Here is a 15,175-nt window from a genome sequence, read left to right as displayed (position 1 = left end):
CGGGACATGAACCCCGGTCTCCTGGGTGAAAGTCCTGTGTTGTTTGACCCATCCACCACCCCAACCAGCCTCCCTACTCTGTCTTTCATACTACTCGCTACCATTGTCTCTCTTACAGTGCCGCAGTCAAGCTGCTGCTCTGCCCTATACAGTCCCATACAGATGCTAAAGGGTGAGTTTTGCGTCGTATCGGACGATCGGAGAGCCACTGACCAAGCGTTCGTATTTTACGAGTTGGGAATGAGAGCGGGTTGCATGATGACATGACATAATGTAACGCCAGACTATTGTGAGACTTAGGCAGGGTTTTCTAAGGCTTCTGCCCAGCACCCAAGCAGTTTTACTGCCATGCTTTTTGTCAGAAATGGATAAAAATGTTTATAGGCCCTACTCATAAAGGACCAGTACATGAGTCAATGTTTTCCCTAGATTTGTGGAAGCTTTGGGGCATGTATTTGGCAGGGGACATTTTTCAATAAAACAAAAAAATGCAATTTCACATTATCATCATAATCGTAAAACCCAGACATCCAGCTAGACTATCTGTCCAATCTGAGTTTATTGTTGCACGACTAAAGCAATGTACACATTATCTGGTGCTTAGCACCACCCATGACAATAGTGTTTGGTTTAAAGAAATGCCAAAAAACCAGAGCATGTTTTTCTCCCGTCCCGGAATGCTGTGTGGACTAGCCAGACTTTCCTACGCAGCGCCGTGGAGGTAGGTCCATGATGCACCCGATGCAAGCACTGATCTAATTTAACCCTTGTGTTGTCTTTCCGTCGACCGTCGACCACAACTTTGTGTTTTTCTGAGTCTAAATTTTTTTGTCACTGAACACACGCAGATAGACACACACGTGCACACACACACAGACATGCTCACACACACACACACACACACACACACACACGGGTGAAAGAAACCAAAATTTCTGATATCGAAACTTTTTGAAAATGGGTCAAATTTGACCCGAGGACAACAGGAGGGTTAAAAACTCATTTCTTGTTAGGTTGAATGATGAGCAGAACCCAAATGCAGACATAATGCAGAGCCAGAGTGTGAATTAACAGGTTTATTCAAAGTACTTAAGTAACAAGTCCAGGTTTCCGGGAGGGGAAAAGCAAGTCCAGGTTTCCAGGGTGGAGAACAGGTCCGGTGGTTTCCGGGCATGAGTGGGTCCGTCAGAGTAATACAGTAGGCCAGCTAGTGGTGGGGTCCAGTGGTGGTTGTCTGGTCCGGTGGATGGCAGGAGTGAAGCGGTAGCAGGAGTCAGGTTCCAATGGCAGCTGAGACACAAGAGGTCAGGTCAGGCAAACGTACAAATGACTAAACAGATAGCAAGGTTTGTCAGGAGCGAGACTAACTGTGGTCATCTTGACTATGATCTGACTCAGAGTGGAGGAATGACCGGGGATATGAAGCAGAGGTTGATTGTGGTAGATGAGAGGCAGCTGGAACCCTGACTCCCGCACACCAGACACTCCTGCAATTAGGACAGAGGGAGGGAGAGAGGAGAGACAGAAGCTATGTTTCCATCCACACGTTTTTATCCAAATTAAGTGATATCGAATGAAAAATGCCTTATGGAAACAGTAAAATTCGATTGAATTTCATGAATATCGACTCAAAGGAAATACGTTCGGTCTCATCGGATTTTATCTTGATCGATATACGCCTTATGCGATAAACGCTGATGGAAACGTTATTTGCCGAATAAATAATGAATTGCGATTAAGTTTTAGGTCATTTTATGGTTGCAACCCGCCACAAAACGAAGAAGAAGTTTTAGTTAATTTCCGCCCAGTATTTCCGCTCTGTTTGCACACGTGGCGAGTGTCAACAAAGATAGATGGAAGTGGATGAACAAGGAGACGCACTACCGGGAGTGCCGACACAAATGTCCCTTATGATGCAACGATTGTCTCCACAGCCTGTAATACGATTGATGGCCAGCCTTTTCTATTGACAAAATCCCTGTAGCCTTCAGCAGGGGGTCTAATCGGGACGTGAGTCCCGTCTATTGCGCCATACACCTGTGGCACAAGGTGCGCTCTGGAGTTACGCAGCGAGATATCATGCACCTCATCCACTCCAGGTAGGTATATATACCTTCGCATCATCCTCGTTCGTATGGCATTGCACACGGCGTAAACACACCGGTGCACGGTGGTTTTACTGAGTCCAAACGTTTCGCCTACCACTCTGTACTCTGCGCATGTAGCCAGTTTGTAGAGCGCAATGGCGATACGCTTCTCGGTTGGAACCGGAGGGCGATAGCTTGCGACATCTGGGAAAAGGGACGGGCCAAAAAAATTACACAACAGGTCAAATGTTGTCTTGGTAATCCGAAAATGCTTCAACCAAAGGGTTTCCGTAAAGTGTCTCTGAACCACGATCTCCCAGAACTGTTTGGAGTGCTGTCGTTCCCACACCACAGGCCGCCTCCGTTGTCGTCGGGCATTTACGTGCATCTGCATCATCACAGCAATGCGTTGATAGCGTTGTTTTCTTATTATAGCTTGACATGTCGCTATCAGCTGGCACATAAGCACTATTACAACTTGTGCAATATTGATCATTTGTTGATAGATGGCACGATCCATTTTGTCTAGCAAAACTTTGTTCGCAAATGTTTGCTTGAATGTTGTGCGATTCAGTGCGAAAATGAATGGAAACACCTTAAAATGTCTAAAATCAATTCCATATACCAATTTGATCGCAAAACAGCATGTGACGTCATTACGCACAGGTTTTTATTCGCTTTAAAGCCGTTGGATGGAAACACACTTTCACCAGCTTTATTCGCATGAGTTTTTTTTACCGAACTTTAGATAATTCGATTGACAATTGGATGGAAACTTAGCTAGAAAAGCCTAACATTTCTAAAAAGCCCTGTGAAAGCTGAGGATATTAAAGAAGCAAAGAAAGATCTGAGAGAAGATTACTGATGAAATAAATATTGAATGGTCAGAGTCTTCATCACAGGTATATTGATTTTTGGATTATTCATTTCTTCTTACATTAATGTACGGGGGAAATTGATCGCTCATACAAGACACCACTTATTATTGATGAGTTTGGCTGAAGGAAGAACCTCGGGGGAGACTCCCCCAGCTGCTCTAAACACAATGATTTGCAATTGCAGAACCCCTCGTACAGAGGAGCACTCATCACCAGGTTTGGGTAATTTTGTACCTTCAGGTCAGGTCAGAAAAAATGAAGTATAATAATATAAATCAAAATGTTGGGTATTGGTGTTTTTATGTTTCATCTATTTATTCACTTTGATTAGATCTCAAACTCACACTTTTGTTATATAAATGAGCAGTTATTTTTAACTTTTGCACAGGAGCATTTGTTAAAGAAGATCAACAATATTTGGACTCAATTAAGTTTAAACTTTGTTCAAAATCTGATCCTATGCCCACAGGAGAATAAAGAGCTGTATACTCTTTTCTGTCAGGTGGAAGCACTTCCAGTTACTGAGAGCTACCAGAACTTCATGATGATCAACTCAAGTCCAGGCAGAGCTTTGAGGAAATGCCAGGCGCAAAACAAACACTCCAAAAGTGCACAACCATTTTTGATAGGTGTATAGCTGTAACCTTGTAAAATCCAGCATTGAGTATGAAAAGGTAAACCTCTCAAGAGTGAGAAGATTTCAATCATCACCCAACCAAATAAAATAGTTTAAAGAGATATGTTGAGTGTCATTATCTGGATTCTTCTTCAAACATTACATTACATTACATGTCATTTAGCTGACGCTTTTCTCCAAAGCGACTTACAATTAAGTGCGTTCAACCCTGAAGGTGCAAACTCCAGACAATAGTAAGTGCAAGTATATTAGCTTTAAATAGGTAATGCTACAAAGAGCCATATCAAAGTGCAGCATCAAGAAATATATATATATATATATATATATATTAGGGCTGTCAATCGATTAAAAAATGTTATCTAATTAATTACATACTCTGTGATTAATTAATCGAAATTAATCACATACATAATTAACGGTGCCTGAACCGATACTTTTTAAGAAAGTAAAAAAAGAAAAGAAAAAAAAGGGTACTAAACAACAGTTGGTGACATTAAAGAACGGCTTGTTTATTGCTAAGGCCATATGGTCAAAATGAAATTATTTAATAATAATGTATAACAATAACAATAACTAATTTCAGTAGTAAATTGCTGTTGAACCATCAGATGGGAAAAGGACATTTACAGTAACTTCAAATGCACCACGAGGCTGTAGTTTACCAGTTTCATTGAACATCTGTGTTGTTTTTCCGATGGCAGCTGCAGATTGTTACATATCAGTGTTGAATCCTCTACAGTAAAACACAGTCAAACTTTACACTGTTTAGCGTTAGCTGTCAGCATTGTAACTTGTGTTTAATCCAGCTACTAGCTAGCGGTAGGCTAACGTTAGCTGCTGTCAAGTATAGCGTTAACTAGCGTCACGTGCAGCGGTGTTTGTGTTTCAGAGCATCAGAGAGAAGCGCAGACATATCAGTGGCACCAGATTTCGGTAGCCAGGGTTGGCAGGAAGAAGATTTTTACAAGTAAATGTTCCAATTAATAATCCAGGCAGAACATTCTCGTCTCCCTCCTTCATTTTACAGTCCAATGGTGGCTAGAATGGCTCCAGGTCAAACGTCAATATGGAATGGATTCATCTGAGTTATTTTTTTTAACGCGTTATTTTTTCTCAGATTAATTAATCGAAATGAACGCGTTATTTTGACAGCCCTAATATATATATATATATATATATATATATATTTTTTTTTTTTTTTCTCGGCCATTCTGTATCCAAGGTATAGTCGGAAGAGATGTGTTTTTAGCCTTCGGCGGAAGATGCACAGGTTTTCAGCCATTCTGATGTCAATAGGGAGCTCATTCCACCATTTAGGAGCCAGGACAGCAAACAGTTGGGATTTCGTTGAGTGATTAGTTCTCCCTCGCTGTGCAAGCAGGTTGGCTGATGTGATGAGTGGGCAGGTTGGGGTATAGGGTTTGACCATGTCCTGGATGAATGCTGGGGCTGATCCGTTCGTGGCCCTGTATGCAAGTACTAGTGTCTTGAAGCAGATGCGGGCAGCAACTGGTAACCAGTGAAGAGAGCGGAGGAGCGGTGTAGTGTGAGAGAACTTGGGGAGGTTGAAGACAAGTCGAGCTGCTGCGTTCTGAATGAGCTGCAGGGGCCGGACAGCACATGCAGGCAGGCCAATCAACAGGGAGTTGCAGTAGTCTAGACGTGAGATGACTAGAGAATGAACCAGAACCTGAGCCACCTTCTGCGTTAGAAGGGGACGTATCCATCTAATGTTATGCAGCATGTATCTACACGATTGGGTAGTTGCAGCGATGTTGGCATTGAAGGTTAGTTGGTCGTCAAGTGTCACACCCAGGTTTCTAGCAGTCTGGGTGGCGACTACTACAGAGTTGTCAATTGTTATAGTCAGGCCCTGGGTAGGAGAGCCTTTCCCTGGAAGGAAAAGGAGCTCAGTCTTGTCAAGGTTGAGTTTCAGATGGTGTGTGGACATCCAAGAAGAGATATCAGTCAGACAGGCCGAGATACGTGCTGCTGCCTGAGTTTCAGACTCCATTGATCTTGTTTTGGCTACATTCTGCACCAAGACGACAGGCAATCAAAAGCTGCCAGAATTTCAGCGGCCAAGATTCATAACAGAGCAGATCAGACTGTTTTATCTCTAACACATTGGAACAACATTCCCAAAAGTATCAGATCAGCAATGACAGTGTCATGTTTTGTTAGGGGATGGCAATGTCGATCAGTCCATCCACCACTTTGGGCCAGACTGAAATATCTCTATCTGGATAGATTACTATGATCATAGCCATTTTGTGCATGATATGTACATGTTAGTTCCAACATTTTATAGAAGAAAATAACGCAGTATGATGCACATACACAAACAGGTAAAGCAGAGGGTATTTTCAGTGTTCTCAAGTCTCATGACATGGACATGATCTTGACTTTTAACGTCAAAGAGTAACGTTACACATGTTAGTTTATTTAATGTAGTTCACAGAAAACGGTTAAAGTTAAATATCAGCCAAAATGAAGTCTTTCTTTAGGAGTCATACAAAGTCATTAAATTATGATTTAGGAGAATCTCTATCTGTGTAATGGGGAACCCACACCTTTTCAGGGTAGCAGCAGGGCGAGTTTTACCCCAGGTGAGATTTTTCTAAAAGGTTTTAACTTCATTTTAAGAACATCTCTGATATAAATAGATCAGGCTCAGTATAGCCTAATTATAGACTCCTAAATTTTAGCTTGAATTGATTTATTTAATGAAAGCATGCTAGATTAATTACAGTGTATGTCATTAGGAATGGCCAATGTTATGTAAAAAAGATACACAAAACAATTTATTTCAACAATTAGTTTTAATCAGGCTTTGCCACAAAGGTAAAATGTGCATTCCATGCAAACAACATCACAGATCCTAGAGCTCAACCACTGTGCATAGTGGCATGACTACAGTGACTTTTTCTTTGGTCTTGCTTAAATGTACAGTGGATGTGCTAACCACACATCTCCCAGCAATGCGCTCAACAGGCAGAAATGATGCTGGGTATGACATGTCTGTTCCCTGCAAGCTCCAAACTTCTATTGGCTTTCCATAAAAATGTCTGTCCGGATGGGGATTAAAGCCAGGAAACATGCGCAATAACATGTTTGAATGCAGTACCTTTTGACACATTAACAACTATAAACTGCTTTATAATGGCTGGTCGTAGTTCTGCTAGAGGGTCAAGGATGGGTTCCTCAAAACTGTTAGTGTTTCCACACCACTTAGCATATACATATGCTGACCTTTCTGCTCTAGATCCATCGATTGAGTAAGTTGCATTCAGATATGTTACCCGTTTGCATGTCATGGCAAAACAGTCAACGGCAGTGACACAAGGGTACATCTGATGATACATTGTCAACATTGCATGTCGATAGTTACGTTATTGTAACTCCAGATTCTATGAGTATAGGCGTAGCCCTCTAAGCCATGCTATCGGGTTTATCCCTTTGCGCATGCGCAGTCGTGAAGATTTTCTTTCCCGCCCTAGCGTGCCGCTTGGGCTTCAACTACGTCCGTAAATACTGTATATAAACAGAGCGGACCCGTAGCTCTGCTCCCAACATAAGCTTTTTCTTCAGCTAATGTAACTGGAGCAGGTGGCCCGGATCTTAGAGGGCTACGCCTATACTCATAGAATCTGGAGTTACAATAACGTAACTATCGTTCTATTTCGTATAGGCTTCGCCCTCTAAGCCACGCTATTGGGTTAGGGCGAAGCTGATGTAGTCAATGCCACCTGCGACCCAGAGCCCACAGTGGAACATAGACTAAACTTTTTTTCCCTCTGTCTCTCTCTCATGCACTGACAGGGGACTGTATCATATAATCCGTTATCTAGGTAACGGGGCCTGCCATGGTAATAATTTGGCCTAGCCGAGAGGGCAGGCGTGCATGATTGGTGAGGGTAGTACCTGATTGATAATTATGGGACACCCGAGTCCCTCCCAGCCACCCAGAGTAGGGGGGGGGAGGACCCCAGGCAGTGCACATGCAGTGGCACATATCATGATTGTAGGCGTGCATGGCAGTGAGAGAGGATGTGTGATAGCGACAAATATATATATACATATGTACATATATACATAGGCTACACATATATGTGGGACGCCGCTCTCCTCTCGGCACCCTGCCCACATACGACATACGAAATTACCCATCATCCGTTGAGTGAGGATAGGACCGAGTGAGTCAGAGAGGGCTCGGACATATCCCGCAAATAGAAACGGATGAAAGGGCATGGGGATGCCCAAGAGGCTGCCGCGCAGATGTCGGCTACTGACATGCCTCTGAACAGAGCTGTTGATGTCGATAGTGCTTTTGTAGAATGTGCCCGGATGCCCTGGGGGGGCTCCGCCCCCTCCGTGTTATAGGCCTGGGTGATAGCCTCACACAGCCAGTGAGACAGACGCTGTTTTGACAGGGCCGCTCCTTGGGAGTGTTCCCTATAGTGTACAAACAGCTGTTGTGTCCGCCTTATATCCGCCGTGCGTAAAACGTACTGTGATAACGCACGCACTGGGCACAGTCGGTGGGAAACCTCCTCCACGTCGTTGTTATGAGGCGGGGGGAAAAAACCCTGGAGGGAAAAAACCCTCGACCAAAAGGAATTTGTTAAAATTTTCGGTGTGAAAGAAGGGTTAGGCTGTAGGGTGGCTGCGCTCCCGTCCCCTCTAATGGAGAGACAGGACAGTGAAACTGACAGCGCACATAAGTCGCTCACTCGCTTGGCTGACGTCAGGGCAAGGAGAAGCGCCGTTTTTAGGGACGGCAACCTGAGAGAGGCTTGTGCCAAGGGCTCGAAAGGAGGCTTCCCCAGAGCTCGAAGCACCAAGGCCAGATCCCATTGGGGAGTGAGAGAGCTCACGGCGGGTTTTTGTCGTCTGACCCCTTTCAAAAAATGCTTTACTAGGGGGTGCGCAAAAACCGTTCTCTCTCCATAGCCTTCGTGGCAGGATGAAATGGCCGCTGCGTAGGCTTTGACTGTGGACGAAGCCAGGTCGTTATCTACCAATGTTTGGAGATAAGTCAACACGAGAGGCAGGGGACACGATATAGGATCTGTTTCCCTCTCCGTGCACCAGCGCTGGAAAGCGGACCAACGCGCCGCGTAACACGCTGTTGTGGAGGGGGCTCTCGCGCTCTGAAGAGTGCGCACCACGGCAGGAGGCAAGCCTAACCTCTGCAAGCGTTCCCGCTCAGCAGCCAGCCCCACAGTCGCTGGGTTATCACCGGGGGGTGGAATATCGCGCCGTCCAGCTGTGACAGGGCGTCCTCGCGCCACGGCAACTGCCAGGGGGGACCCGCAAGCAGCTGGACCAGTGTCGGGAACCAGGATGCGCTCGTGCGCTCCGGCGCCACCAAGATGACCGACAGATTCTCCTCCTGGATGCGTTCCAGGAGACGAGGAATCAGAGGGACCGGGGGAAAAGCGTATAGGAGGGTTCTGGGCCAGGGGTGGTGGGAGAAAGCGTCCACGCCGAGGGGTGGATTGTCCCGTGCGCTCAAGGAAAACCACAGAGCGCACTGTGTTTTCTCGTGAGGCGAACAGATCCACCTCCGCTTTCCCGAACCTGCTCCACAGCTTCTGAACAATAGTGGGATTCAATTTCCACTCGTTGTGAGAGGGCCCTCCCCTCGACATTAGGTCTGCTGCCCGGTTTAGTATCCCGGGGATGTAAACAGCCTTGAGGGACAGCAGGTGACTGTGTGCCCACAGCAGAAGGCTCCTGGCTATTTCCAATAGCCGGGCCGAACGTACGCCGCCCTGGCGATTTATGAACGCTGCTGCAGTAACATTGTCTGTCTGTACGACGACATGTCTCCCTGCTACCACCGGGGCAAAATGTTTCAAAACTTTCAGCACCGTGTACAGCTCCAGGCAGTTTATGTGTGGGAGAGGGGGGGGTGGTGAATCACAGGCCCACCATCTGTGATTCGCACATTCCTCCCCAGCCAGTGAGGGACGCGTCCGTGTACACTGTCACGTATGACGTCACCCAGCTGACAAGGTCCGGGGGTTCCCCCAATATGACAGGTCCGACTGTAGGGAAGGAGGAATGATCAATGAGCATTCGCCACTTGTGACGTATGGGGTCGAGACGCTGACGGAGGAACCACCTCTGGATTTTTCTCATGTAGAGAAGCCCCAGGGGGACCACCATGTAGCCCGCGGACATCATGCCCAGACAGGAGAGAGAGCTTGCCTTGGTGTTGACAGCCTGGCTCTCATAACAATCGAGTTTAGCACTACGCCCAGATAAACTATCGATTGTGCGGGAACCAATGAGCTTTTCTGCCAGTTTATGGCGAAACCCAGTGTCTGCAGGTGCCGCAGAACTGCCACAGTGTGCAGCGCTGCCGTTTCCCGAGAGGGAGCCAGGATGAGCAAATAGTCCAGATAAAACAGGACTCTGACGCCTTTTTTCCGTAACGGCTGAAGCGCCGTCTCCATACACTTGGAAAAGGTGCAGGGGACCAGTGAGTAACCGAACGGTAGTCGGTTGTACTGGAAATGAGCCCCACGGAAAAAGAAACGCAGGAATTTCCTGTGTCTGGGAATGATTTGGATGTGAAAGTATTTCAGATCCACAGATGTAAACCATTCTTGGTGGCGCACGCATTCCAACACATGTCTGATAGTCAACATGTGGAATGGACGCTCCATGACGCACCGGTTGAACTGGGACAGGTCGAGGATGGGGCGTAACCCACCTGACTTTTTTGGAGTGAGAAAGTAGCGGGAATAAAATCCCTCGTTCTCCTCCCCCGGAGGAACGCGGGAAATTGCTCCTTTTGAGTTCTGACGTCATGGCGTCTGATTCTGCCCGGGATGACACGGTTGTCTCCAACACGCCCGCAAAACGAGGCGGGGGGGAGGCGAACTGGAGAGTGTAGCCCTGTGATATCAGTTTTGACATCCACGAGTCCATGTGTGTCAGCCTGATCCATGCCACGCTGTGCTCTGAGAGCGGGCGCGCACGCGCATGTCTGTGTGTTGTTTACAGACATAGCTAGCAAGAAGCGCAGAGCCCGTCCCGCCGCTGGGCGAGACATGAGTAGATCGTGTCGCCCAGCCCATGGTAGGGCCCTGTCGAAAGGGTGGCGGGTCATCGTTGTCCTTATCCCGCTGGCATAGCCGGGGGGAGGAGGATAACTGAGTGGCGCTAAATGTAGCGGGTGGGCGTATGCTCTCGCCGTCTGCACAGTGAGAGAGCGGCGGAGCTCCGCGAGCAGCGGTGACCTGGTGTGTGCTTGTGTGGGGAACATCTGTCATGACATCAGCGTAATGTTCAGTGGGAACAAGGGCTAATCGGTTGGATGGAAACTGCTCTTTAGAAAGACTGAAGTGGCCCTTAAAAGGGCCGTTGTTTCCGGTTTCCAACCGTGGAGGGACAGATGTTCCCCGCGCCCCGTCATTGCCACCGTCGCCGCTGCTTGCTGGGTGGTTCCGGGGGCGGGTTTGACCAGGTGGGAGCCGCCTTCATGGTCCTTCGGCCCCATGAAACCTGCCGGTCAGGGGCCGGCTGCCGCTGTGGGAGGGCAGGCAGAGGAGCGGAGGTCGAAGCCTGGGAAGGCGCAACCGCAGCAGAGGCTGTGGGGCATTTCCTCTTATGGCGGTTGGTGGAGCGGTAGCGCTGCTGATGGGGAGCCGCTTTCCAGGAGCCAAGCTGCCGTAGCCGCTCAGCTTCCTTGGTCGCCTGGTGGAGGTGGGACGTGGCTGTCTGTAAGCGAGGCCCAAATAGACCATCGGGAGCTATGGGGCCGTACAGAAGCTCACGTCTGACCTCCGTGGGTAGCTGTGAGCCAGATATTTCGCTGGGCCACAGTCTGCCAGGCCTGGATCCTCGACAACGCCACCGTGGTCGCCGTGGTGAGGGTGAGGATAGCGGTCATCGCTTTGCCAATCTCCGTGGCTAGCTCCGGAGGAAGAACCTCCGGGTTGGTGGCCATGGCGGAGACGGCGGAGGCTAGCAAGGCAATGTTGTTTTGTGCCGCCAAGCCCTGGGCGGTTCCTGGGAGTAGACGTCACCGCTCAAGAGGCCGTGAGTGGCGGCTGGAAGCTCCGCCGGGAGCGCTATGCCGCTCTGGTCCACTGTCTTTTTAATGATGTCCGGCAGGTCCAGAAAAAGAGCCTTGGTGGGTGGAGCCGCCTGTGGCAGAGGGGACGACCGCTGAGGTGGTGCCCCTGGCCGTTCTGGAGACGGGGAGAGCTGTAGTGGAAAGGCATCAATCCCTGTCTCGTGTTCCAGTTCTCCCAGCAGGGAGGAGGGAAAACCGGAGAGGGAATCGTCATTCGGGGGAGACGAGTCATCGGACCCGTGCCCGTCGAAGACGCCCTCTTCCAGCGGTTCCAGGGCGTCGACGGTGTCACGTCGGTCTGCCCAGCTGCTGTCCCCCTCTCCGTCGACCTCAAAAGCCAGAAAAGCGTCCGCCCGCCGTTGAAACTCTTTAGAAGGCAGGCTGGCGCAAAAAGGGCAGGAGGTGTCGGAGGTGAGAGCCTTGCCGGCGTGAGAAGCACCGAGGCAGGTCTCGCAGCGGGGGTGGAGATCCGGCGAGAAGATGTAGCCGGTCTCGCAGGAGGGGCAGGAGCGGACGCCGCTGGAGCTGGAGGTCTTCATAACCTTCTTCATAACTGCTTGCTGAAGAAAAAGTGGGGGCAGAGCTACAGGTCCGCTCTGTTTATATACAGTATTATATTTGCGGACATAGTTGAAGCCCGAGCGGCACGCTAGGGCGGGAAAGAAAATCTTCACGACTGCGCATGTGCGAAGGGATAAACCCGATAGCGTGGCTTAGAGGGCGAAGCCTATACGAAATAGAACTGTCAGGCTCATCCAAGATTGTCCGGTGGAATGGAGACCGAGGCATCACTGTACAGTTTTCAAAGAGAAGTCTTTCTGCTGACACCAAAACACTGTATTTCACATAAAGAATATCAGCTGTGTCACTGCATGACAAAGTCCCAACCATTTGTCTTCCTAAAATACTGGCAATTCAGCCCCATTTATTTTAAGAGAAATGTCTGCAGGTATCCATCTGCTATTTCCAGTCTATTGATGGATATGACTCTGGAGCAGAGTATGATACAAGCCTGCACAAAGTCAAACCACATGTCATAGTGTCTGTTGTTGATAAGCCCCTTCAGACAAAACAGTGAGTAAATGGTTGTCCAGTTTTTCCACTGATCTGTTGTAAATCCTGTAAAGCCAGATGAAATCCGTAAGGGAATTCTTCCAACCTCATAAGGTACTGTGATGTTTTCCACTCTAGCTTGAAGTTCATCAAGGCTTTTTGTTGTTAAAATTCCTAGTTCTGTCCAAAGTCTGAATACATGTCTTGCCATACCAAGGAGAAGGTTGTGCATTGGATCAATGACGACAAATCTGATGGCATCATAGTAACTCAAGCGGAAAGGTTCTGACCATCTAGCTCCAGACTCGCGTTCAATTCTTTTCTGTTCTGCCTTCGTCTTTGCCCGTTTGGATAACCTGGCATAGTGTGTGTGATCCTTTGACGTGCGTGGCTCCCACGAAGACTGCTCAAATCCTGATTAGTCCATTTTTTCACCAAATTCTTTCTTGCTGAACGTCTTCAAACACTTGTGGCATCCTGTAAATGTAAGTGAAATGCAATATGTTACACACACACATTTATATTTGAGCATTCAATGACACGACCAACTGCTATCCATTAAAAAATAAACAATGTAAACATTTACATATTGATTTTACTGATTCAATTAACAATATCAATGTTTATTAATTATAGCAAAGAATGTTTGAATATTTCAATTACCTGTATGCTCCATGTCCAACAAAGCCTCCACATTTTCGAGTTGCGGGGATATCTGATGAAAGACAAAGCAGAGCTGCTCTGTAAACCTGATGTCCTAAGAAAGAGCTGTCCTCCAGAATCTTGCCATGCCAAAGTTCTTGAAGCTCATCAACTAAGGGGTCTAAGAAAGCATTTATGTTTAGTGATGGCTCTTTTGGTCCAGGTATTAGTCCAACGAGAATCATATTTTCTTCCTTAAAACGGTCTTCACGAGGTAGATTCAAAATGACCAAGTAGATGGCTCCAATTGAATAAGGTGCATATTTGAAAGGTTGGAACCAGTCCACATTCAGCATCAAGGCCAAATTATTTGGCTCTGCTAAAAAAGGCTCTCCATTCACATACTGGTAATCCGGCCATACTTGTCCATCATATACAGTGAGGAAAATAAGTATTTGAAACCCTGCTATTTTGCAAGTTCTCCCACTTAGAAATCATGGAGGGGTCTGAAATTGTCATCGTAGGTGCATGTCCACTGTGAGAGACATAATCTAAAAAAAAAAATCCAGAAATCACAATGTATGATTTTTTAACTATTTATTTGTATGATACAGCTGCAAATAAGTATTTGAACACCTGTCTATCAGCTAGAATTCTGACCCTCAAAGACCTGTTAGTCTGCCTTTAAAATGTCCACCTCCACTCCATTTATTATCCGAAATTAGATGCACCTTTTTCAGGTGTCTTTAGCTGCATAAAGACACCTGTCCACCCCATACAATCAGTAAGAATCCAACTACTAACATGGCCAAGACCAAAGAGCTGTCCAAAGACACTAGAGACAAAATTGTACACCTCCACAAGGCTGGAAAGGGCTACGGGGAAATTGCCAAGCAGCTTGGAGAAAAAAGGTCCACTGTTGGAGCAATCATTAGAAAATGGAAGAAGCTAAACATGACTGTCAATCTCCCTCGGACTGGGGCTCCATGCAAGATCTCACCTCGTGGGGTCTCAGTGATCCTAAGAAAGGTGAGAAATCAGCCCAGAACTACACGGGAGGAGCTGGTCAATGACCTGAAAAGAGCTGGGACCACCGTTTCCAAGGTTACTGTTGGTAATACTCTAAGACGTCATGGTTTGAAATCATGCATGGCACGGAAGGTTCCCCTGCTTAAACCAGCACATGTCAAGGCCCGTCTTAAGTTTGCCAATGACCATTTGGATGATCCAGAGGAGTCATGGGAGAAAGTCATGTGGTCAGATGAGACCAAAATAGAACTTTTTGGTCATAATTCCACTAACCGGAGGAAGAGGAAGAATGATGAGTACCATCCCAAGAACACCATCCCTACTGTGAAGCATGGGGGTGGTAGCATCATGCTTTGGGGGTGTTTTTCTGCACATGGGACAGGGCGACTACACTGTATTAAGGAGAGGATGACCGGGGCCATGTATTGCGAGATTTTGGGGAACAACCTCCTTCCCTCAGTTCGAGCATTGAAGATGGGTCGAGGCTGGGTCTTCCAACATGACAATGACCCGAAGCACACAGCCAGGATAACCAAGGAGTGGCTCTGTAAGAAGCATATCAAGGTTCTGGCGTGGCCTAGCCAGTCTCCAGACCTAAACCCAATAAAGAATCTTTGGAGGGAGCTCAAACTCCGTGTTTCTCAGCGACAGCCCAGAAACCTGACTGATCTAGAGAAGATCTGTGTGGAGGAGTGGGCCAAAATCCCTCCTGCAGTGTGTGCAAACCTGGTGAAAAACTACAGGAAACGTTTGACCT

General features: G+C 47.3%; 1 long non-coding RNA gene across 1 annotated transcript; it reads left to right on the top strand.

Annotated features, from left to right (window-relative positions):
• The first annotated feature begins 608 nt into the window (after positions 1 to 608).
• LOC116067403 lies at positions 609 to 2,109 on the top strand. The gene is made up of 4 exons (XR_004109198.1): positions 609 to 725; positions 1,310 to 1,320; positions 1,359 to 1,369; positions 2,100 to 2,109. It is a non-coding gene; the product is annotated as an uncharacterized LOC116067403 (long non-coding RNA).
• The last annotated feature ends 13,066 nt before the right edge of the window (positions 2,110 to 15,175 follow it).

The sequence above is a fragment of the Sander lucioperca genome, chromosome 12, assembly GCF_008315115.2.
Source record: "Sander lucioperca isolate FBNREF2018 chromosome 12, SLUC_FBN_1.2, whole genome shotgun sequence".
Taxonomy (NCBI): Eukaryota; Metazoa; Chordata; class Actinopteri; order Perciformes; family Percidae; genus Sander; species Sander lucioperca.
Note: the sequence above shows the minus strand (reverse complement) of the source record. Positions and strands in the feature narration are given on the sequence as shown.